We start from the raw sequence: 23,280 nt of genomic DNA, 5'->3' as shown, positions 1-23,280 counted from the left end.
TATGAAGGACACTCAGGGCTGAATGTGAAGGAGGACGAAGAGACAGAAACAACAGGAGACTCTTTGCTGTGCTCTCTCACACACACATGAACAAAAGTCATGTGGAACTCCATTACAGCCATTGCACCACGCAGACCTCCACATGTGGTGAGAAAGCAAAGAAGAGAGAGGAGAAAGCTGAAGAGACAATCATTTATTTCACTCACTGTTTGTCTGCTGAGGCCGTTTTCAAAGATCGGCCTTTTCATTCTGACTCACTGTGGCGTTCAGAGTCGTGCAGTCGTTTCCTCTTAATCACTGTCTCGTGGGTCTTTATCTGCTTCTCGCTGCTGCATTTAAAACTTTCAAAGGTTTTTCATACTGAGCCACCTGTGAGAGTTTGGAAATACAAGCGAAGCCCACTCTGCCCGATCACATGTTTGTTTTCTGTGTGAAGTATTCAGCTTCTTTTTGTTAGAAGAACCATCTTCAATATCTGAACCACCCACACGAGCTTTTCTTCCTGCTGCCAGAATGTATGAGGCGTCACAGTTCAGCACGGAGGAATATGCATTTTTTCCCAGAAATAAAACATCATGTGCAATGCTGTGTAATAAGAATTAAATTATAATTCTCATTTAACTAATTCAGTTCAATTCAGTTGACACAGTCACTGCTTGACATGGTTAATGTGCTGTAGACTGTACTTTAACTGTGCTCCTCTCAGGACTGTCTGTTCTCGGTGCTGTTTTGAAGGGAGGACAATGAATTAAAAAGGGTTGTTTTCTGCTGCTGAATCGTTCCAGTCCTCAGCTTCCTCCTTCATTGGACTGTGTTGAGTTTGACCAGTTGCTGCTTGTTTGTGTGATTTCACCCCACGCAGTGACAGCCATATGGTTAGTTTGTGTTTGTGTGATCAGTTGCATTCATCAGGTTCAGCTGCTTTTGGTGGCAGAGCTGCTGACAGCCTCAACCCAAAGATCATCGTAATAACTGCACAGCAGACCTCATGTTCAGAATGCTAAAAAGGTCTGTGTGAGGGGTCCTGTGTTTCCTGCTGTAGGTGCTCTAATGTCAAAGGAGATGCAGGCAGCAGCACAGGTTGTTATTATTCATTAGAGGAGGTCAGATTTGGCCCTGCTGCGACTCTTTAAATTTTGGTCAAGCGGCCTCTTTATTTCTGCTCATGCAGAACAAGCTGCTGCATGAATGCAGAGCAGTCTGTGGTGGGAGAGTTCTCACATAGAAAAAGACTGATGTGTGTTTCACATTTCCTTCTCTGTCTTCAGAATATATATTGAGCATTGTGTGTTTGCACTTCTCGAGTATAAAACAAGCATTGCTTCATGGGTTTACTGGAAATGATCATTGCCTAAAGAAATATTGAACTCTATATATGGAGCCATCTGATGTTACAGCGTTTGCATTTGCTTCAGGCTTCAAAACAGTCGTCCACAAACCAGTGGGTGAGGTCACAGTGGCTGCATCCACTTATTTATGGTTTAATCCCAGAGTCTACCAATCGTATGGTTGCACATGTTGAGTGTGGATGCTGTTGCTTCATGTTTCTGTGGTTTCAGGCCTCCTGAATTTTTACTTGGACTTTAACGTCATTCTAAATCAGTGAGAAAGAAGTGTGATCACACACCGCAGAGACTGGACATTGTCCATAACTTGATGGTCTTCTCCCGCATGCACAAAGAACATGTTCTGTTGTTCTTTTAAGAGGATGCTGTGGACAGATGGAGTCCAGGACTGTTTCCCATGATGGAATTAAAAAATGTTCCTGCATGGTTTGAGAGTTGAGGTGATGTTAGTGTTTGACAGTTTTCAGATAAAGCACAGAAGTTACACATTAGAAACACAGTTTGACATGGCCAACAAGGTGGAGGGAGGGCTGATCTGCCAGGAAATGTGGACGTGAACGAGCTAACAAGTCTGCAGAGACTCAACAGGAGAATCGTCAGGAGACCAGCTGAGGTCTCAACTTTCTGTTCACTCAGTTCAGGAAATTCAGCTGAATCCAGCAGCTGGATGCAGGAGAGAGAAAGCCAAGACTGACCTGGTGTGTAGGTGGAGGGGAACATTAGAAAAGGTTGAACTGTGACTCAGTGTTGGGAAAGATGGTGAAGAAACAGCTGAGGAACAGAATGAGGGATCATCAGTTTGTCAGTTTGCTCACTAACAGGAAGGTTACAAATCTGCAGGTCAGCTTCTGCACCACATTTCTTTTCTGTGGAGGCTTCAGTGACTCCAACCTGACTGATCCACATTCACAGCATGCAGGACACAGCAGTGAGCCTGTACAGCTCATTGACAGATACACTCAATAACTCACAAACAGATGTGTCAAAAGTCAGATGATCTCAGCAGAAGTTGGCAGTTTGAATTCAATCCAGTGTCAGAAGTTATTTTGAGACTCAGGTACCTGTGTGTGTTTTCTGCCTCAGAGAACCAGGAGCCTTTCATGTTGGGTAGCCCAGGGATGTCGTCCTCTGTGCCATTCCAAACAGCCTTATCAAAGGTTTGCATCCATGTTGCAGGAAAACACACAAACATACTGTGTACACACACCCTCTCCCCCCACTCTGAGTTGGAGGAGAAACTCTTGCTCTTCCTCTTTTCTTCCAGTAATTCACTGTGTTATTTTCCCTCAGACACACTGCAGCATCAGGAAATGCAATCACAGCTTCACTGTCAAGTTAAACACGAGCAGACGATCCAAACACAATCATAATTTGAATCATTTCTCTTAAAATTGTATTAAATGCCAATAATTATATTGAAAATGATTATTTAATGTCATCATGTTGAATAGCAGCAATAACTTTTAGATCATGTGACACAGAAAGGGAGACAAGCTGAACCAAGAGACGGAGACATTCAGTCCTCTGGACGCCGTCTTCAAACCCTCGATGTCTGTGAGCTGCATGAAGAATGGTGGTGTGACAGTTTAATAAAGTTAAAAGGTTTCTGCTGCGCAGCTTCAGATCTACACTTTAAGCTTTCATGGTCAGACATCTGTCAGAGCAACACAGGACAGAGAGGAGGAGGAGGAGGAAGAGGAGAGTGTTAGAGAGTCAAAGAGAGAGAGAGATGAATATATCTGATCTTGAAACATGATCAGTGTTTCACGTATACAATGGAGGCAGAGAAATATTTCCACACACACCACAGACTGCACACAGTGAGCTCACACAGCAGTCCTGTTTACTTTTTCTGTGCTGATGCTCAACAGAAATGGAAATAGACAAACAGGAAGCAGAACTGTCTGTGAAGCTTTACATGTTTTGAATTAGAATAGTTGAGCTTCTTTCCTGCATGGATGCTCTGACAATGACAGAGGTGCTGTTTACAGTTTCCATGTTGCTGCTGACTGTGACCATGATGCCATCTGTGATGCAGCGGAGCCCCAGAGATCATCAACAAGAAGCAGAGAAAGCTGTTCTGGAGCCCGACAACCCCCCAAACTCTCTCACACACAGTGCTAAACAGCGCTTAACGACAGGCCCACTTTAATTATTTATGGGTTACAAATCATTTGGCAGTCATTAAAGAATATTTGATGATGTGAGCTATTTCAAAGTAACCGGGGGATGCTAAATATCACCAAGATGTTAAAAATGAACCAACACTAATGCTTTGATTTCAGCTCTGAAACAAGTCTGAATAATAAATATCAGCAAACAGCAGCTTGACATTATTTGTGGAGGACAGCTCTTTACCTTCAGAGTTAATCAGTCACATGAGGACACAGAGCCTGTGGCAGCCAGGAATCAATGGATTTATCTGCTGCCTTTTGTGTGAGTGCTGTAGTGTGAGGATTGTTTGAGCAGCACAGCAACACGTTAGCAAACATTCAGATGCTCCACGCTGCAACTCTGGAGCTGGCAGTCTTATTTAGTCACACTGAATCTCTTTTCATTTACCTGCTCTGGCCTCACAGATCTCTTTCCACTCCAACCATGACTGTACTAATAAAGCTGATTTGGCCAATCTCAGAGAGCTGAGAGGTGAATCAATCAGCTTCTTTTGTCTCCCACAGGAACACACTACCTAGACCAGCACACACCCTGACCAAGCATATTGGATTCACTTTAACACTGCTCTGATGCTGGCAGGCAGCCTGGATGGTGTGAAGTGCTGGATGGGGAGGGGGAGAGAGAGGGAGAGAGGGGCAGAGTGTGGAGACAGTGTGAGGGGAAAAGGACAGACACAGAGACAGAGTGCAGAGACAGCAGAGAGGAGAAAGAGAAGAGAAATAAGAAGCAAAGAGAATCGTTTCTTTTCCATTTGTGATGAGACATCAGCAGGAAGTGAAGCTCTGCAGCACCTTTCTGTTGTTCTACGTTCTAGAAGTGACTCTGTGTGTTTCACTGTCTTGTGCCAAACATACACTGTGTTTGACATCAGTGTCCTGAAAGTGAACGAGAGACCAAAGACAATGACTGAATGCATCATGGTGAGATAAACTGTGACACCTCTATTGTTGCCACAGAGCAGACAGTGAGAAATGATCTGTCTCAGCAGAGTGTCCCTTCACTATCACTGAGTGCTTCTCTTTATGCTCTTCTTCTTTTCATTCAGTTCATGTGGAGTTTATTTCCTGTCCTGCTGCTGAAACATTATTTCTTCTCAGAGCAGAGACTTGGGAGAAGTTGGCTTTTCAACCTGGTGAAACTGTGAATTCTTTCACATGGTAGAAATTACTGCCCGCCGTCTGCAAATGAACAGATTTCTCATGTGACTTTGTCTCCCATTCTGATCCTGGCAGCTCTCTAAAAATACAAACCCAGAGACTCTCATCAGATCACACACAGTCATCTTGGTGGGTAAACAACAGGTGACGACTTTCATCTGATGAACACAGTCAGTGAACTGTGCTGTCTGCTGATGTGTCTCATTACTGAGAGATCCATCAAGATGATGAGAGGATGAGAGCTGGAGATTTAGTCTGATCACACTGAGATTCATCAGCTGCTTCTGCTTCCCTCCTCAGCTCAGCAGCTCATGCACACACACACACACACACACACACACACACACACACACACACAGGCACACTGTGTGACTCCATGTTTGTAACACTGAGTAACTCTGCAGCTACTGTGAGCTCTGTGAGAAAGAGGATCCCCACCAGTTTTCTGAGAATAACCCAGTCACATAAAGACCTTTGACTCTGTGTTACTTCTCTGCTTGTTGCATATTTCATAGACTGAACCCTGACAGGCTGTGTTTACACACACACACACACACACACACACACACACACACACACACACACACACACACACACACACACACACACACACACACACCGAGCACATCCAGAGAAAGTAAAGCAGCATCAGTGTGTGTCAGAGATGAGATCCAGCATGTACTTTAACCACTAAGGTCCTCTGAGGTGAGGAGCTAAGTGACATTTGTTGACAGGTTGTAGTCATTCCGTCCAGTGTGGAGGATCAAAGTGTCCTTGTCTTCTCTGGCTGCAGCTTTAAACAGGTGAAGCGCTGTGGAGGTTGTGCTTCAGTGAGTCGGACATCTTTTAGCTGTCAGAGGTTCAACCTCCACCTCTGAGAGCCTTTGACAGGATGAAGATGTCACTGATGGAGGCTTATTTTCTTCTCTTAGACTGAGGCCTTGACCACACTTATACGGATATTTAGCCAAACAAACCTCTTCCTCTGCGTTTGAGCCTCTCGTTCACATGCAAACAGCATTTTAGGTCATGAAAACAGATTTTTTAAAACACCTCCTGAAGTGCAGATTTTTCAGGACTCCACTTTCTGTCTCTCTTTGTCGTTGCAGCCACCTTCTCATGACACAGGTGTCTCCTGTTACGTTCTGGATTTGTTTCTGGGTAATAAAGATGGTTTCCTCTGTGATGTGAAACCTTCATCCAATGCTGCTTCATGACTTTGAATTGATCACAAAGGGACTCAGTGTGTGGGAAGACAGGAGCCCACAAGTAGAGATCTGTTGTGTAATGACATCAGAGAAGAGCTTTAAATGTGTTCACTGAACACGTTTATTAAGACCTCTGAATATCCACACTCATCCTGGAGGCTTAATGGCTTTTGGGACTGCAGCAGCATCAAGTATCTGACACTTTGCACACAATATCACACAGAATAAAAAGACATGAAATCAAAGCATCAAAATGTCTGTGGAATGAATTTGTTTGGCTGATCAGGGCTTGTCTGATGAGAATAAAATGAAAATATTCAGTGTGTGGATTTTAAGGTTGTATTAGACCCTGTGTGCTCTGGCTCTGTTTTATGAGCAGCTTTTGTTTCTGGACTCTTGGAAAAGTCTTTAATGGTGCAGAGATGAGAAAATGCTCTTTGCTCATGTTTCCTTCTTTGTGTTGATGTGATTTTTCATACTGAAATAATGTGGATGAAGTGTTTGTGTGGCATGAGCTGATCTGATGATCCAGCTGTGGGCCTGGACTGAGAGAGAGAGAGAAGTATGACAGAGAATGATGGTGAATACATGAACTACAGACGAGAGGTGAGGATAAGGAAGGATTGTGCAGCAGAGAAAGGGAAGTACAAAGAAGGAATTAAGGATGTCAAGAGCTGAGATAAGCTTGATTCCTGAGGGATCAGAGCTGTGCAGAAAGAAAAGACGTGATGCTGAGATTCTCTCTGACTCTGGCTTCTCTTCAGTGACACCTGAGGATTTAAGTCCTGTTTGACACCAAAGCTTCATCTATTCTCAGTCTCTGAAATGTTAAGTTTGAAGAACTTTACATTTTCTGAAAGACATTTCCCCCAGAGACTTTTCTCCTGTTTGACGATGAAATTCAGTTTGACCCATAGATCAGACTGAGCTGAGAACAAGAGCTGGAAAAATGGAGAGTTTCCCCTCAACTGCTCTGCAGGCAGCTGCTTCACGGTCACAGCTTGGATGACATTTCAGGGAAAGCAGGCAGATGTTTGAGCACCAGGCTCTCCAGAGATGTGCAGCAAAGCCGGAGAGAGAGGAGCAGAATCAGAGCCGACGTCAGATGAGTGTCAGACTCTGAGAGTTTTTAGAATTTGGCTGAAAAAGAGTTTTTTTTTGTTTGTTTGTTTTTTCAAGCGCTCTGGAAGTGACAAACAGAGGAATTTACTGTCTGTGGCTCAATATTGAAGAGCTCTTTTAGATTTGTTAGCTTTGCTTGTGTGTTTGGATTCTTGGAGGAAGAATTCAGATGAGTTGATGTGTTGATGAGGTCAGTCCCACATTGAGTGTTTAACCATTTCTTGCCAATAGTTGTGGAGAGACTGATGGAGACTCTTGTGTTCTGTAACGCTCTCTAATGGCTCTCTCTCTTCTGTCCTGTCCTCATGTCTCTTTGCTGCCTGCCACAGGACCACACAGACATCTGTCCAATAACGTGGCTCACCAGCAGAATCCGTCTTTGTTCCTCTTTCATCTTCCATCAGCTCCTCTGTGATGAAGCACACTCTCACCAGTGAACCGCTGTCATTTCTATCAAAGGCTTCAGTAAATAGAATCTGTGCTCACTGGAATAATTCATCCTCTCTCCCTCTGAAGTCTGTCTGGACTGTCTGCTGACTGTTAGTGGTCAGAGCCCGTCTGAGACTTGGACACTGTTCTGTCCACGCAGAGACATTGATCTTGTCAAATGTCTCCATATATAGTGTTTAAGATAGATATTTAAACATTTTGACATCATTGAACACATTCAGTAAGTTCTCTCTATCTCTCTCTCTCTCTCCCTCTCTCTCTCTCTCTCTCTCTCTCTCTCTCTCTCTCTCTCTCTCTCTCTCTCTCTCTCTCTCTCTCTCCAGCAGGTTTTATACCATAACTCTCACAGTAAATCATTGACTTTAATAGAATATTAATTGCAGAGATTTCACAGTTTCTTCGTTCCATGTCAGACTGAGATGTGTCCTCGCTTTGTGGACAGGGTGCAGAGGGAACATAGAAAACATCCCCACACATCTTCAGCTCATTTCCATTTGTTTCTTTTCACTTTTGCTCTTCAAATGGACTTTTGCATGTTTGTCTGCTGCACACTTGAATGTGTCGGAAGCTGCCTGTGGCTTTAAATTGCTTCAACATCTTTTTCTGCAGTTGTTCTGTTACTGTGAAGGTTTCTGGGATGTCAGTCTGTGTTTTGAAGTCATGTCGTGCTCTCCACAGTGATCATTAAATGCTGCCTCATCTAATCTTAATTAAAACAGCAGCTTTACTGCCTCTGTCTGTTTGCTAATAGCTCGTCTTTCTGCTCACACTAATGTGATGCTAAACTTGTGACTATAAATCAATGTTGTCTCGGCTCAGTCCAGCGAGCCTCCGTGGCTCAGTGAGCATGTGGCTTTTAGGGAACCATTGTTGGACTAATCTGATCTGATGACTGCCAGTAAATGTTGGAAGGTCTGGAATGGAAACGTTGATTCATTTGCCAATGGACCAAGATTCAAAGACTGATGTGACGGATATTAAAATACAAACAGGATCCATCAAATCGACCAAAGCTGTCTGGTCAAAGCAAACCTCCACATCCAACATGCTGACTCTGTTGAACGTGGCCGTCCTGATCAACTCATGATCTGAAAAATGTGACACTTGTTTCTCTGATATGTTTGTGTGCTGTAGAGAACAGTCACATGAAAGGATCACTGAGAGAAAAGAGGCTTCACGTGCTTCAGCTGCATCACATCATCTGCTCTTTTGACATGCTGCTCTTCTTTTTACGCAGCACATTTCAGAGATCAAAATGAAAGACACTTGGAAAATATCCTCAGTGTGCAAAGCAGATTAAGGGGAACATGAAATCTCTTCTCACATGAATCACCTTGAGTCAGTGCTGGAGGAAGCTGTGTCAGCTGGCTGGAGCTCCAAGCTGCTTATGTGTTTTGTAATTTCAGAGGAAACACGTTCTTCATAATAAGAGACAGACATTTCTTTATATTTGCATGGAGCTCTTCTGACATTTACTAAACATGTGAAGTTTTGTTCTTCAATCCAAACAGCTGCTGCTTTGATATCGTCCTGTTAAAAGCAGCTGTGTCTCAGGAGAAGAGTGTCCTCAGAACATCTTGTCTCACCTGTATTTTGGCTCCTGCACTCAGCTGTCTCTAATATGCTCCATTATTTGAATAAATATTGTAAAATCTGTGAGACCTGAAGCAGTGAGTCTGCTCATGTGGGATGATGCTGCTCTGCCTCTTGTTACATCGTTTGTAAAGTACTTGTACACGTTGGTGTTGCTGGGAAATGTAGTGTTGTTTCTGTTGCAGTAAGAATGTGGAGTTCACGTCTTCACATGAATCAACATGAAGACAGAGTGGTGACTTCAGGACTCATAACTTACATGTCTAGGATTGTCTGATCAGGTTCAATTGCTGTGTTGTGACTATGGATCAGTCTGGAGCCCATTTTCCAACACGCTGTTCCCAGCAGAAGGACGCTGTGTTTGCTCTTCAGGGTGTTTGTGTGTTCGTGAGGATTCAGTGAGATATAGTCAGAAAATAATTCCATAGTTTGTGTGTTTACACTGCAAACTCTTCTGCTCTGTCCCATCCTTCCTTTCTCGTCCTCTCTCTCTCTTTCACAGGTTCATTCAGGTTGTTCAGTCTCTGGGTTTGTTTCCAGTTAATGATTTACTGAGCTGACACACTGCTGGACTGATTTGTTGCATTTAGAGTCCAGAGGAACCTTTGTGAGGGACGGACAGAGGCACAAAGACAGATAAAGACAGAGAGATGGGCTAATGTGATGGAGAGAAATACATTTGTCTCCCTCTAACAACAGCCTCGTGTACTCTCTCAGCCTTTCTTTCTCCCACTCTGAACACAGGCTTTTTAAAATGAACCTTGATAAGCAGTGGCAGTTATTTATATGGTAATTCACCAAGAAACACATCACACATTAGAGGACCCACAGTTTAGTGGAGTGGAAGTGAGATATCCTGTGTGTGTGTGCGCGTGCGTGCGTGTGTGTGTGTGTGTGCTGGTTGCTCCACATCGACCTTGTGGTGATATTATTTGGGGTTGAAGGCGTCGTGTAAGGAGGACATCTTTAAATACACACATACACACTCACATCTCCATTACAGCAGCCAGATTTCTGAATCATGGTTTTGTCCAGTCTCTCCTCTCCTGTGTGCCAGGCCCTCAGCAGTGGATCAGATATCGAATGATTCTTTCTCTGCAACATTCAAGATGCTTTCAGTCTACTTGTGAAAGAGTAAGGACCATATTCCACCTTTTTGCCAGCAGCACGTTACTGCAGACGCGCGCTGCCTTTGATGCTCTCCTGATGATTCTCTCCATTCATAAGACTGAGGTGCACTGACACACAACCTTGAATGAACCCCTGGCTGCACTGACCCACATGTCTTTGGACTGCAGGGGGACGCTCACACAGACAAGTAGAGAACATGTAACACTGTCAGATTTCTTTAGTGGCTGTGTGGCTCGGTGGGCTGCGTCTGTTGACAGTGAGTGTCGTTACACTGCGTGTCTGTTGTTTCATCATGGACTGCATCACTGTCACTTATTGAAATGTATATTATAACACTGATTTTTTACTGTTTTTTCTTTTGTTTTCTGGCTGCTTCCTGGGGTCTTGGACACCAGATGTCTGATTAAAGGAAACATTATTTGACAGAAGCTTCCTGTTCTGACCTCAGGCTCTTTAAACAAAGTCTGATAAGCAGTTATTTATATGGTAATTCACCAAAGAGACACATCACACATAACTTGAATTTCAGATGAATGGAAATTACATTTGCTGTGTGTGTGTGTGTGTGTGTGTGTGTGTGTGTGTGTGTGTGTGTGTGTGTGTGTGTGTGTGTGTGTGTGTGTGTGTGTGTGTGTGTGTGTTCAGTCCTCACTGTATCAGCATCCATAAATGATCATCTGAAACAATTATTTGATCCGTTCTTTGTCATCAAAGCCAAACTCTCTCTGCTTCCTGCTTCTCAGCTCTGTGGACTCGCTGCTTGTCTCTGTCTCATGTGAGGAGCTGTCCATGGTGCTGAACCACACTGTTCTCATCTTTTTGTCTCTTTTGCTGCAGAATGTTTTCACTTCAGGTTTCACTCAGTTCTAAGATGTCTTATTTTGACAGAGACTCATTTCCTGCCTCTGCCTCCCTCCACATAGTGTCACCAAATAACCAAAACAACAATGTACCAGTTCAGTATAAACTGGTGACTTCCAGCCATGGCCTCCTGATTGACTGCAGAACTTTAGTTCCTTAAATTTGGCTTTCAGAGATGTTTGTCGCTGAGAGCTTCATTTTATCTGTGCTAAGTTGATTATTTGTGTCTCTTATTCTCCTAAATTGACCACTTATAAAGACTGACATGTGAATGCTCACCACAGTGGACAAAAGACTCCACAGTGAGAAACCTGCAGGATTATTTGGCAGGCAGCACCTTTGCTTCGTCTTCTTAAATGTTGCAGGGCTGAGTGTGTGGCTGTGAGTAAATCACTGAGATGATCAAACATGCACATGAGGTGTGTTTAACACCTTTAGAGGGCTCAGCGGTAATTTCTGACATCCCTCAACAGCTGAAGAGCTGCAGACTGCCACACTTTGCTCATCTACATGTATGATTATCCCTGGCTTCCTGCATTAATCAGTATTTTATAAACCTCCTATGGATTTCAGTGACAGGTAATCAGCAAACTAATGAGAGCCTTGATGTGGCTGTCACACTGAACTGGTTCAGCTCCAGTTATAGTAAGATCTAAAAATAGCCCATCACCTCACCTGCACTGTCGATGATGTTTCACTTCTGTCCTCCAACTAACAACTGAAGTGAACAGCTGTGATTAATCTATGGTTTAGAAGAACTGGCCGAGAAGTCACTTTCAGTCTCTTTCAGTGTTCTGGCAGCATTGTAACATCAGTAACATCAGAGCATCCCAGCAGAGATAATGTCAGAGGGGTGGCCGTGCTCACTTATCTTTCCTGTTTGATGCTGATCTAAGGCAGCGCACTGCGGCCCACCCATAAAGCCCACGAGTGCCATCAGCTTCCAGCCATTTGATTAACTGTAGCCTTCGAGCACAGCATCATGTGATCAGAGCTGCTGGCTTTCTAACGGGTGGAGAGAAGGATTGTGGGTGGAGGATTGACGTTTACTACAGAGGAATGGAAGGTGGGAGGAGATGAGACGTCTTCATGTGAAAGAGAAACACAAAGCAAACACCAAACACTTCCTGGGTCAGTTATAGATCACTGTAGCATGTGTCATATGTGTCTCAAACGTGAGACAGGTCTGTGGACACACTGACTGAAGCTTGACTCTCCACAGGTTGTTCAGCATCAGGGTCTGTTGTTTTAATGTTATGTGTCGTGCTGACAGCGTCAGAGGAGTGGATGTGACCCACTAAGAGGTGAAGAGAGACACAGCAGGCAGGAGGCCTGGAGAGACACACACACAATCAACTGACACACACACATACACACACTGACACATGGGCAGATGTCACTCAGCTGGCTGGCATAAAGATTTCCACTGTTGAAGCGACCAGCTGGCATTAACAACCTGCAGCTATGGCAAAGGACAAGGAGCAGCCAGTCACAGCAGGAGAGGCCAGGATGTGAAGAGAGAGGGAGCAAAGAGACATTATCTGTCCCAAAGGAAAGATTCAAGACTGGCACCAGCAGAGATGGAGGTTTAAAGAGACAACCTGGCTCTGTGGATCTGACTCAGCCCCAGAGGAGGGACACTGGCGAGACGAGGACGAGAGAGTGGACCACACGGTGACACAGGATGTTTTATTCAGGACTTTGCAGAGCTCTTACAGAGAACCTTTTCCTGTGCTGTGATCAGTGTCGTCCCTCTGCTACATGCTCTGATGGCCCTCTGGCATCCTGCCTGGAAGGACGACATGCGGACCAGACAGCTGTTAGAGAAATACAGATGTTCTCAGTGGCATCGCCGCTGACTGAGCTCTGAAGTTTGCTGCTTCGAAAGCTTTGTGGAGGCAGTTTACTGTATGTGAAGATAATCAGATATTATCTATCCTGCACACTAACATTAGCAGTTTCAGCACTTCTCAGTGAATGTTCGCTCAGTCGCTGATTAAACAAAATAATGTGCAGGACGAGAAGTGTGTTCATGTTTGTAAGTCAGATCAGAAGAAGGAGACTTTAGCAGAAAGATTCTGTCAATTCAATGCAAAAATAAAAGGAGAGGGGGGCGTCCATCAGTCACCAAGACTGAGATTCATGCAAAGCAGCACATTAAAGGTGAATCAGCTCAGGCCAGAGAACAAACGTCTGTGGGCAGGAACATGTCTCCACTCTTCCAGTGTGTTTTTATTGTGTTTATCAGTTGTGAGGAGATCTGACAGACAGACATGTCAAAGCTTCACGCTGAGCAGCGACTGTTTGACTCAGCATGAAACGTTGAGTGTGAACATTGTTTTGCTTCTGCCTGCTGTTCTGCCTCCATCATCACACAGCCACTTTGTTCTGGAGCTGTGGGAAGATTTATTTGATCATGTGTGTGAATGTCAGTGAAGGAAGTTTGTAAAAGCTGAATCAATTCTTTACATCAAAACACGACAATGTTCCAGTCTCTGGTCCAGCTGGAGACGAGTGAAGCTGCAGACCCTGTGGTTCAGCGTCCATGTGGAGGAGACCCAAACCTTAAAAGCCTCAGTGGTCGTGAGGCTTGATACAGAGCTCCAGCTGTGCCTCGTCCTCCTCTTCCAGCTCGTGCCTTTGCCAAACTGCCATGGATGCTGTGGATTGTCCCAAGAGGCTTCGCTGTTACCTTCATTTTCAGGAAATATGTTGTTTTGTGTGATTTTCACAAGCAGGAACGTAGGAGTAGAGCTCCTCTGACCTCCCTCACACCTCTCCACTAAATATTTATGAGGACATTTAAATTATGTGATTTTGTTCTTCCAGAATGTGGTTTGGAGAACAGAATGGTGGAGAGTTAGTCGGTGCAGAGAGATGCACTTTTCAAGCTGGTGGAGAGGTTGGAGAGACCAAGCTGAACAGGTTGAGTCAGCATCCCGGCAGCAGCTGTGGCCAGAGGCAGCATGTTTTCAGCTTGTTCATTTGTCTGTCTGTACATATGTTCATGTTTCTTGGATTTGGAATCAAATGTGGTGTGTCCTGTGTTTTTGGTGGCTGCTGAGCTCTGAGGAAAACAGAGCTCACTGGTTGTCTTTGAGACAATGATGCCACTTGCTGAAATGCTGGAGGGGTTGAAAAGTTTTGTGTTTCCTCTTTAACTGCAGGACATCGTCTGTAGACACTGAACAAGTTCCTGAGGATCACTGTTGTTCGTAAAATGTCTTGAAACATTCAAACTGGTGGTCAGATTGGGCAGAGGTTCACGCCTCACTATTTAACCAAAGGATTAGTGCAAACATTGGTGTTTATCACAGCCAGAAATACTTTGTAGTCATCGATCTCTTGTTTTTTTTTAGATAGACATCATTATTCTGCTCAGCAGTCGTCAGAGAGTCGTTTTCTGTCGCCTCGTGTAAAACTAAGTGAATACAGAGAACAGCTCATTATCCAGCAAAGGTGGCATGAAATTCAGTTTGTTGGTGTCAGAAAGTAAATACGACACATTTTAACTAGAGTGAAGATTGCATTTGTTTACAGGTGGAATCGTGTGGAACATCATGTGACTCTTTGTTTTTCCTGTTGTTGAAGACGTGATGTGGATGTAGAGATCGATCCGTCCCACTTTCATCTGTGATTTAATGGATGAGTTGCTGAATGATTTCTTCTCTCAGTTAGTTCATCTGTGGTCGGCTGTGGTTTTCTCAGCTCCAGCTTTAAAGTGTATTCATTGATTTAATATGAGCCTCTTGGCCAATATCTGTACATTTATTTCCCTCTATGAATGTGTTTACAAGGCAATGCAGTGACGCGATGAGCTGTGTAGACATTCAAGGTGATGGAACTCTGCAGCTCTTTGTCGTCTTGTCAAATATATTTACTACAGGATCTTTTCAGCACGATGAGGTTATTGCCACACGGAGTCGTGATCGCAGTGATCACAGTAAACAAGGCGTTTAGTTGTTGTTCTCATATCTGTCAGTGCTCAAGACTGCAGAGCAAAAGACTGCAACCATCCCTGCTCTAATGAGATTTTTGATATCTTCTTCAGTCTGACTAAGTCTTATTAATGACATAATGGCTGAGTTGCATGGTCAGGCATGTTGGAGATGTCAGAGAGGAAGCTGTGTGCAGCATGTGCTCCTCTTCATGGTGATGAAGACGCACACAGACATGAACTGTTGCCATGAAGCTGAAAGTCTGAAATGGGAAACACGTTCTCAGTCCACACTGATCATATCCAGACGCTCGGTCAGGACTAATACATGAACGTGTCAGGAGACTTTTAATGTTGAAGGCATTGCTGTAGGCAGTGGAAGTTCATTATCAAACGTTAGCAAAATACAGACAATACATTTGTTTCACAGTTTCATGGAAAGCTTTGACCCAGGACTCCATAAGGAAGAGGCAGAAACAGAGACAGAAGACAGTTTGGTAGATTGTGTTATCATGGGAGAAGCACAGATACTGAATCTATTCAATGAGTAATGTGACTGGATAACATTTAAACACTCTCATCCATTACACCCACTGATTAAAATTCTCCCAGAGATGAAATCTGGTTTGAATAATAAAAAGAGCAGTTCTGCATGAAGGAAGCTGAGAAGTTTAAAGAAAGCTCTGAAGACTCCAGCTGTGCTGCAGTAAATGTTAAACTGTCGCTCCCAAGCAGCAGTCATGTCATAGATGTAACATTTCCATTGAAAGTTGTCAGTCGGGGCAGCCACAGTCTGCCTGTTGCTCTGCAGGAGGAGCAGCAGGAGAGAGAGAGTTATTATGTGTGTGTTATTATGTGTGTGTATTATAGCTGTCATGAACAATGGTTCATATGAAAGGGTTAGGGTGAGTTTTGTTCATGCTTGCTGTTGTTCAGGCTGCAGTGTGCACAAAGACTTCCTGCTGGGAGATCTGGGAGATTACACGATGGATTCAAGGAGCTACATCAGCCAGTAATGGAGGATAAATGACGAGGATGGAGATCAAATGTAATCTGTATCAACAAGTGCAGGAATTATTTCCATGATAATAAAAGCAGAGAAAATGTGAAAGGGACAAAAAGATCCTGAATCTTTGTTCTTAATGAAGGAAGCCATGTTTTCAGTGGAGGTTATCTTCAGAGGCAGCTTGGTTTCTCTCCTCTGTTGTGCATGGTGGCACACAGATGATCCAGTCAGTGCCTTTTCCAGACAGTGAGAAGTTGAAATTGACTGACGTGTCTTGTGAAATCAGCTCCTCTTCAGGGAAACACGAGATCAACTGTAGCAACACTGTGTTGATATTGTTCTGCTTCAGTGACTCAAATATCTGACTTTAAATAATCCCGTGAACAGGCTGGACCTTCACATTCACACACACACCAAGAATAAGACACCCCGGTTTCCAGATGAGCTTTGGGTTTCCTGTCCAACAGGAAGTTTTTCATTTTTCTCCCATTTTTATTTCCCTCTATGAATGTATGTACGAGGCATTAGAGTGATGTGATGAGCTGTGCAGACATGATCTCTGGAGCTGTTTGTCATCTTGACAAAGGACATTTTTTGCAGCTCTGCATCTTGACTCTCTCCTTCACACACATACACACACACACTCGCACACTACACATTGCAAAATAAATAAACTAATGTCTTACACTTTGTTGGAATTATTCATTTCAGCTTGACCCACATTTCATTTTCAATCAATCAAAGTAACGTGTGCAGAGTTTCCAATTCCTGCCAGTTTGTGTCCAAGTGACGATGGAGATCAGCGGGCGAAAACAGAGTGTAGAGACAGAATATTTTTACATTTTACAGATTTGACTGAAACAGATTCTCCTCTTAAAAAAACAGGAAGTACTCGTTGTGTGACGTCTGTCTGTCATGTCAGGTCATTCAGTGCAAAGCTGTTCTGTCCAAATGTAGTCCTCAGTCTGCATGAAGACCACGTCCTCACATGATGTGGACTCTGTGACTCTGTGAAGTCAGTGTTTGTCCTCTTGGTGAACCAGAGGGATGATGTGTGTCCCCTCAGTGTCCAGTCCTTGGTCCTGTCCTCTCATGTCTTTCCATGTTCTCCTGTAACTGATCCAAAGCTGGACAGCTGTCCTCCCTCTTCTGTCCTTTAAACCAGGACAAACTTCACGTCTCCTTCGGTCGTGTCTTTGTCTCTGTCCTGCTGTCTGCTGCAGCAGATTAGCAGAGTTTAAACAGGATCCATCACATCTGTTTCTTATATTTTACTGAACATGTTCAAAATGTCATTTATTCAACTCCTCCTGATGAGACTTTATATATTTAGATTTCCTTCTTCAAACTGAAACCATGACTCGTGTTTTCTTTCCACTGTGAACTGGTTTGACATGTAATAATGTGGTGGTGAAGTGATGATGCAGGTTACACTGCAGCATGGAGAGCTTTGTGTGTCCAGTCAAGCATCAAGGAGACAAAGTCAAGTCAGAGTTAATGATGGCTGGTGACGCCATCAGAGTCATGTGACCATGAAGTGTTGATGGAGACGGACGGACGGACGGACGGACGGACGGACGGACGGACGGACGGACGGACGGACGGACGGACGGACGGACGGACGGACGGACAGTGTGCTGATGAGCTGCTTCCTCTTTGGAAAGACGTCATTCTTCATCACTGTGCTCACACAGCTGGACAGTGCTATATATGCTGACTACAGCTGAGACTTGGGATTCTTCAGGTGTTTGAGTCAGACGGAGAGGATGCAGGTGTGTGTCAGGTATATGGTGGACATGGTTCAGCAGAATAGCAATGAATGAGCTAACAGGTCTGCAGAGTCTCAGCAGGAGAATCCTCCACAGAACAGCTGAAGCATGCAGGACTTGTGTCAGTGACCCTGTGGAGCTCATTGAAGGACACATTTAATAACCAACAAAAGTAACGCGTCAAGTGTCAGATCTTCTCAGGAGAAGTTGGCAGTTTGAATTGAATCCAGTGTTAGAAGTCATTTAGAGATTCAGGCATCCGACCTGTGTGTGTTTTCTGCCTCAGAGAAGCAGCAGCCTTTCATGTCGGGTCGCCCAGGGATGTTGTAGTCTGTGGCATTAAGAGCAGCCTTATCAAAGGATTGCATTCATGTTGACACACACACACACACACACACACACACACACACACACACACACACACACACACACTGAAGCTCCGCAGCAGAAACCTTTTGACTGTTTGAAGCTGTCAAGACGTCACCAAACATTGTGCAGCTCAGAGTTTGAACATGCAGTCTGAGAATGAGGGAGTTCAGTGGAAGTCTGTCTCCTTTTTATCGTCTCATTCACTCTCTCTACTTCCTGTGCTGCTGCTGTTTGTCTCTTTCTCATGAGGTCTTTGAAAAGCGTCTCATGATATTAAAATGTATTTTAAATCAGTGATAATGTTAAAGAGCACAGAGTGTCTTTAAACATGCATTGAGCTTTAGCAGGTGATCATTCGAATGGTTCATGTTGATTTAGTATCCTGATAACTGGCACTTCAGAAGAGTCACTGATTGGTTCCTGGTTTCTCTTCACTCTTCAAAGATTAGGTTTAATTTGTCGACTGTGAGAGTGTGTGTGCATGTGTGTGTGAAAGGTTAACAGATGACCTTTATGCAGCATTAAACTTGACAGAACAACACAGAGCTGACTGGCCTCTGGAAGCCTCAGCTGATGTGAACTGAAACTAAATGAAGTTTCATGTGGAATCAGAAACAGAGAAGTCTGCTGTTCCACTTCATCAGCTGGATAATGAACCATGCAGAAACTCTGAATGCTGCAGGAAAATAATATGACGACAGTTCTTCAGGTTTATAGATTTCTGCCTTTATCTGTTGACACTTGTTCTTCTCAGTGAGGTCAGATTAGCTTCAGGTCGTTTGCTCTGTTGCATGCTGGGAGTTTCTCTTTATACCTAAAGGTGCTGCTGAAGGTGCGCTTGTTTTTTATCGACACCCTCTGAAGCCTGAAAGTTACACCCACCCTGTGAACCTGGAGGGGCGACTCCTGAAGTTTTCAATGGTCAGGAGTTTGTAGTCTTTAGTCAGTCAGAAAGCTTTATACAGGGAGGTCAAAGGTCACCATGAACACAGACTGATGCTCACTGTTGTCTGTTGCAGACGGTGGGTGTGGAGGCGGATCAGTTCCTTGCTTCTGTCCCTGTAATGTTCACACAGACGTGAACATGTGCTGCCTCGAGCTAAACGGAGCAGAAAGAAAGCAAAGTGCATTTTGATGTTCAGAGGAACAGCAGGATGGATTCTGTTTCTCTCCTCCATGAAATAACACCACGAGACGACTGCACGTCTCTCCTCTTCTCTTCTCGTGTGACGTGTGGTCGTCTCTCTTTCTCAAAAGTCTGATGATGCAGTTTTAATGTGGGATGTGTGTGAGACTCCAGGGTGTGGACATGTTCGTGTTCGTTTATCCAAGTCAGTGAAATAATTGGTCCCACAGAAATAAGATCAGTATGAAGCATTAATAAATCAGAAACTGTCACTTTATGTCGTGTTTGTGCTCACACACTGTAACACAACAGTACAGAGATTTACTGCACTGATTTACACACTTACTGATCTCGTAGTGCAACACACACAGTAAACTACACACTGACACTGTCCTCCAGTCATTGAAAATCACTTCCAGATGAACTGGTTTGTTCTCATTAATGTCACAGCAGACTACAGAGAAATCTGGTTATCGACTGGAGTCCAGAAAGGTGATGTGATGCACTTTGGTTTAAAAAGGTAAAATGTTTTTCTCCTCAGTCTCTGAGCATCTTTCCAGAACAATGTTTAAATGTGGAGTTTCCTGTCACTGATCTGTGAGAGCTCACTCTCTGCTCTGGTTGTTAGAAGTGAGAACCGTTCGTCCACTTTGTCTCGTCGCAGTGGTCAGCGCGATGAATGGACATGAAAAGGCTGCTGTTCTGAACAGAGAGAAGAAAGAGCTGCTGTTAAATCAGTTTCTAAAGGCTGCTTATTAAAAAGAAGTCAATCAGAGGAGGACAGAACAAAAGGGAACATAATCCACTGCAGTGAATAATGCAGCTGTGTCTCACAGCAGTGAGCTGCTGCACTGTCTCTGTCCACAGTGCTGACTGGCAGCAAAGGCTCAAGTTATTTGTCAGTGATCCAGTTAAAGTCCTCGTGAAAGAAGGAGTTCACTGACTTTAATTTCCCTTCAGTCGTTTTCTGATGAGCATTAAAAACAGGCCTGAAAGTGAAGTCATGCTTTTAAATGTGGCAGCAACTTGTCATTTGTCATTTGTTGCTGTGAATTCATGATGATCACTGTGGATCACAGGATCATTATCACCACAGCAGCAAACTGTTTCACTGCACGCTGTGTTTCTCTCACAGCTTTGTTTGCTTATTTATCATCACTGTTGTTGTTTGGCAGAGAGGCTTTAATGAGAGGAAACAAAGTCGAGGAATTAAAGAGAAAAACTCATTTTCAAATCACTTGTTCTCCATAACAAACACAGGCCTTCAGGTGCAGCATATTTATATCAGTGTTTACCAAGAGATGCTGTTGTTGTTGTTTTTCATGTTGATGGTTTAAAAGAGCTTTAATGAAGTCATCAGCTCATTTCACCAACTGTCAGGTGAGAGGTTAAAAACAGGAAATAAACGAGGAAAGCCTCCTCACTTCCACACATAAAGAATAAACAGAGGGAATGAAATGTTGTTGTTATTTGTTCGTCCCTGCTGTTCCACAAATGCTTCATCCCAGTGGGAGCTTTGCACTGGAAATCAGGAGCAGAGGCTCATCTGAACTCTGGTTCCAGTAAACAGGAGTAAATACGCTGTTATTGTTCTCCTCTGGCTGTTTGATCAGACTGTGCGTTTGTGTGGAAAGGACAGCAGGACTGCGATGAGGCTGAAAAGTGGAAACCTGCAGGAGAAATGAAAGCAGTGGTCCCCAACCTTTTTTGCGCCAAGGACCAGTTTAATGTCAGACAATATTTTCACGGACCGGCCATTGAGGTGTGGCGGATAAATACATCAAAATAAAATGACACGACCGTCAGCTCTTCTGCTCTCTTTATACATCGATGCTCTGCCCCCTAATGCTCTCTGATCGCTATGGTAACGTTTAAACATGCCTTCAAAATATGATACAGATACGCCACAAAAATTAGTAAAAAGTGCATGAAAAACCTAACTCACCTTAACGCTTAATCAATGGGAGCCCTGAGCTTGTTTCTCTGCAACAAGGGAATGCAGGGTGCTTGGTCTGCAAGTGGTGAAGCAGTTTTGAAGGCTTCATTGCCTCATTAGAGAGTCGATCGCCACATATAATGCAGAGCGGGCTCGGTGCGTGGGAATCACCTGTCGCGATAAATCCATATTTTAAGTAGGACTCCTGGTACTGTCTGTTAAATGCAGCTTTCTTTCTCTTTGAAGTCGTAGGCTCATCCTCTGCCTCCTCACTGGGCCTTTTTCCCTTCGCAAAGAAACTTTCTAACGATGTCTGTTTTTTGCTCATTTTGCTAGCTTGACTGTAAAATTTCAGCAGCAACGTGTCACGTGACCGAGATGTACCGGAGAGAAACCTCATTTTTCAAAATAAAGCATAAGACTCAGACAATAAATAAAACGGAAATAATGTGAGTTATTTATTCTTTCTGTGCGGCCCGGTACCGAATGACCCATGGACCTTCACTGGTCCACGGCCCGGGGGTTGGCGATCACTGAGGTGAGAGACAGCAGACTGCACAGTGCTGAGGAGCTTTCTCCTGCAGAGCCACGAGTTCACTTTGAATCATGTCTGTGAAACGAGGCCACTGACAGAACATGTGAGTACGACAGCTACAGTATGAACATGATGCACTTCTCTCTGCCGCTCGTCTCACATCACAGCTTTATGTTCAGTCATTAACACGAGAACAAGGTGCTCAGAGTGGGAGCGAAACATGTGGACTCAAAGTGTTTTTGGTGGATTAATCAATATGACGGAGCGGCTCGACTGCTCTCTGGCAGGTTTGTGTTTGTGCGTCTTTCTCTTGAAAATCAATCCATGCCAAGCTAATAAGACTGTAGAATAAACCTGTTTGCTGTCTCGTCTCCTGGCTGATGAGGACATGATGTTGGACGAGTGCTGAGGAGGTTCCTCACTTTGTTACATGACTGAGACGACTTCACAGGTCATTTCATGTTTCTGCTTTGTCCCTTTAACAGAACAGCTTTCAGGTCGACTTTGAATTGTGGAACAAAGACAGTTTGTGTTGTTGACATTTTCTTGGTCGGTTACAGTAAACTGTTGTTTTTTCTCTGCTTGCCCTCAATGACTCCAGTGTTCCTCCACAGATGCCCTTACCTGAGGCTGCTCACCACCGTGTGAGTTTGAATACAGTTATTAATCTGCTCAGCTGGATGTTTGCTGGAGAGATGAGGTCGAGTGCTTTGCTTGAGGACACAACAGCAGGAGTCTGAACAGGAAATGATCAGAATAACATCACAGTGTAACACAACAGTAGACCAACAGTGAGTGGAGACAATGAGTCAGCAGCTCCTCGTCCTGCATGTTGTTCCATTTGTCCAGTGTTTGTCTGAAGGGGACATGCTCAGGGACAGACAGGATTGTTAAAGAGACGATCACACAGTTAGTTCACAGATGAGCTGATCCTGATCTGAGCAGTCAGAGCAGTCTGTGTTCAAACAGAGCAAACACCTGGAAGGTGACCTTTGTTTGACCCCTTTAATCAACATTTGAGGAGAGTCAATGATTGGACACCAAATCTGCTGTCTTCAGCAGCAAGTGTCTCTCTTTGTCTGCTGGTTGTTGCTGGTCGGTCGTGTTCAGTGGATTTATTTTTCTGAAAACAAAGCTCGCTGCTGCTTGAAACGAGGTTAATGAGAGCAGTGAGAGTGGACCACACAGTTCATTTGTGGGTCTTTAAATCTAACAATGAGCTTAATGAGGCTAAAAATGAATTTTTCATTTCAGCCTTTTTCTTTTCTGTCTGCTGGAGAGGAGACCCCAGGTTTTTCCCTTCCAGCTGCCTCTCATGACTCAGTCAACATGAGCTGCTTCAACATGTGATGGACTTCCTCTGTGCTGTTTTCTGCTGTGACTGGACCCTCAGGATGGACTCTGAGTTCCAAAGAAGCAAACAGGACTTATTTACTGTGAGCCTCCCCCACCTCTCAGATCCAGTCAGTTTGGTTTGACGACCCACCCGAGCTCCTGTAAAAAACAACTGAGACATGGAGACACTTTAATGAGGTTAAAAGTCGTCTCCTCTGCACTTT

This window comes from Chaetodon trifascialis, chromosome 9 (assembly GCF_039877785.1).
Source record: "Chaetodon trifascialis isolate fChaTrf1 chromosome 9, fChaTrf1.hap1, whole genome shotgun sequence".
Lineage (NCBI taxonomy): Eukaryota > Metazoa > Chordata > Actinopteri > Chaetodontiformes > Chaetodontidae > Chaetodon > Chaetodon trifascialis.
This window is presented reverse-complemented; position numbering follows the sequence as displayed.